Source organism: Bombina bombina, chromosome 4 (assembly GCF_027579735.1).
Source record: "Bombina bombina isolate aBomBom1 chromosome 4, aBomBom1.pri, whole genome shotgun sequence".
Classification (NCBI taxonomy): Eukaryota; Metazoa; Chordata; class Amphibia; order Anura; family Bombinatoridae; genus Bombina; species Bombina bombina.
This window is the reverse complement of record NC_069502.1, coordinates 566,678,603-566,681,888: the sequence shown is the minus strand read 5'-3', so window position 1 is coordinate 566,681,888 and position 3,286 is coordinate 566,678,603.

The window sequence follows — 3,286 nt, the reverse complement described above, 5'->3', positions numbered from 1 at the left end:
TACTCCAGCCAACTCTAGATCTGAAACACAATTCAGAAATGCTTGAGCCTTCGCTGGGTTTACTGGGACACGGGAAAGAAAAAATCTCTTTGCAGGAGGCCTTATCTTGAAGCCAATTCTGTACCCTTCTGAAACAATGTTCTGAATCCAAAGATTGTGAACGGAATTGATCCAAATTTCTTTGAAAAAACGTAATCTGCCCTCTACCAGCTGAGCTGGAATGAGGGCCGCACCTTCATGTGGACTTAGGAGCTGGCTTTGGTTTTCTAAAAGGCTTGGATTTATTCCAGACTGGAGATGGTTTCCAAACTGATACCCCTCCTGAGGATGAAGGATCAGGCTTTTGTTCCTTGTTGTGACGAAAGGAACGAAAATTATTATTAGACCTAAATTTACCTTTAGATTTTTTATCCCGTGGTAAAAAAGTTCCTTTCCCTCCAGTAACAGTTGAAATAATAGAATCCAACTGAGAACCAAATAATTTATTACCCTGGAAAGAAAGGGAAAGCAGAGTAGACTTAGAAGACATATCAGCATTCCAAGTTTTAAGCCATAAAGCTCTTCTAGCTAAAATAGCTAGAGACATATACCTGACATCAACTCTAATGATATCAAAGATGGCATCACAAATAAAATTATTAGCATGTTGAAGAAGATTAATAATGCTATGAGAATCATGATCTGTTACTTGTTGCGCTAAAGCTTCTAACCAAAAAGTTGAAGCTGCAGCAACATCCGCTAAAGATATAGCAGGTCTAAGAAGATTACCTGAACACAAGTAAGCTTTTCTTAGAAAGGATTCAATTTTCCTATCTAAAGGATCCTTAAAGGAAGTACCATCTGACGTAGGAATAGTAGTACGCTTAGCAAGAGTAGAGACAGCCCCATCAACCTTAGGGATTTTGTCCCAAAACTCTAATCTGTCAGATGGCACAGGATATAATTGCTTAAAACGTTTAGAAGGAGTAAATGAATTACCCAAATTATTCCATTCCCTGGAAATTACTTCAGAAATAGCATCAGTGACAGGAAAAACTTCTGGAATTACTACAGGAGATTTAAAAACCTTATCTAAACGTTTAGATTTAGTATCAAGAGGACTAGAATCCTCTATTTCTAATGCAATTAGGACTTCTTTAAGCAAAGAACGAATACATTACATTTTAAATAAATATGAAGATTTATCAGCATCAACCTCTGAGACAGAATCCTCTGAACCAGAAGAACCATTATCAGAATCAGAATGATGATGTTCATTTAAAAATTCATCTGAAAAATGAGAAGTTTTAAAAGACTTTTTACGTTTACTAGAAGGAGGAATAACAGACATAGCCTTCTTAATGGATTTAGAAACAAAATCTCTTATGTTATCAGGAACACTCTGAGCATTAGATGTTGACGGAACAGCAACAGGTATTGTAACAGTACTAAAGGAAATATTATCTGCATTAACAAGTTTGTCATGACAATCAGTACAAACAACAGCTGGAGGAACAGATACCATAAGTTTACAGCAGATACACTTAGCTTTGGTAGATCCAGCACCAGGCAGCGATTTTCCAGAAGTATCTTCTGACTCAGTGTTAACGTAGGACATCTTGCAATATGTAATAGAAAAAACAACATATAAAGCAAAATTGACCAAATTCCTTAAATGACAGTTTCAGGAATGGGAAAAAATGCCAGTGAACAAGCTTCTAGCAACCAGAAGCAATAAAAAATGAGACTTAAATAATGTGGAGACAATAGTGACGCCCATATTTTTTTAGCGCCAAAAAAGACGCCCACATTATTTGGCGCCTAAATGCTTTTGGCGCCAAAAATGACGCCACATCCGGAACGCCAACACTTTTGGCGCAAAAAAACGTCAAAAATTACGCAACTTTCGGCGACACGTATGACGCCGGAAACAGAAAAAAATTTTGCGCCAAAAAAGTCCGCGCCAAGAATGACGCAATAAAATGAAGCATTTTCAGCCCCCGCGAGCCTAACAGCCCACAGGGAAAAAAGTCAAATTTTAAGGTAAGAAAAAATTGATTTATTCATATGGATTATCCCAAATATGAAACTGACTGTCTGAAATAAGGAACGTTGAACATCCTGAGTCAAGGCAAATAAATGTTTGAATACATATATTTAGAACTTTATAAAAAAGTGCCCAACCATAGCTTAGAGTGTCACAGAAAATAAGACTTACTTACCCCAGGACACTCATCTACAAGTTGTAGAAAGCCAAACCAGTACTGAAACGAAAATCAGTAGAGGAAATGGTATATATAAGAGAATATCGTCGATCTGAAAAGGGAGCTAAGAGATGAATCTCTACGACCGATAACAGAGAACCTATGAAATAGACCCCGTAGAAGGAGATCATTGAATTCAAATAGGCAATACTCTCCTCACATCCCTCTGACATTCACTGCACGCTGAGAGGAAAACCGGGCTCCAACCTGCTGCGGAGCGCATATCAACGTAGAATCTAGTACAAACTTACATCACCACCTCCATAGGAGGCAAAGTTTGTAAAACTGATTTGTGGGTGTGGTGAGGGGTGTATTTATAGGCATTTTGAGGTTTGGGAAACTTTGCCCCTCCTGGTAGGAATGTATATCCCATACGTCACTAGCTCATGGACTCTTGCTAATTACATGAAAGAAAAAGAGACTTTGAGATTGGTTTCAGCTTGTCTAAACCTTCAGTCTCTATCATTCCCTTCAGTGGCTATGTACATGGAAGTCCATCCCTTTTTCATATGAGACCTCTTCAGTTTAGCATGTTGCACCAATGGTGCAGGGATTATACTTAGGTATCACAACTGATATACTTAAATCCCAACACTCAACTCTCTCTGACTTGGTTGTTAAACCATCATCTTATTGTTCAAGGGGCCTCTTTTGTTCGTCCTACCTGGACTGTGATCACAACAGATGCTAGTCTCACAGGTTATGGAGCTGTTTGGAATCCTCAAGAGGCGAGGTTACCAATCAATATCTTCGAACTTTTTGCTATTTTCAAAGGTCTTCAGGCTTGGCCTCTATTAAAGAGAGAACCATATTTCTCCAACATAGGTGTGTCCGGTCCACGGCGTCATCCTTACTTGTGGGATATTCTCTTCCCCAACAGGAAATGGCAAAGAGCCCAGCAAAGCTGGTCATATGATCCCTCCTAGGCTCCGCCTACCCCAGTCATTCTCTTTGCCGTTGCACAGGCAACATCTCCACGGAGATGGCTAAGAGTTTTTTGGCTTAAAAGCATTATCCGTTTGGCTTATGAGACTGCCGGACGG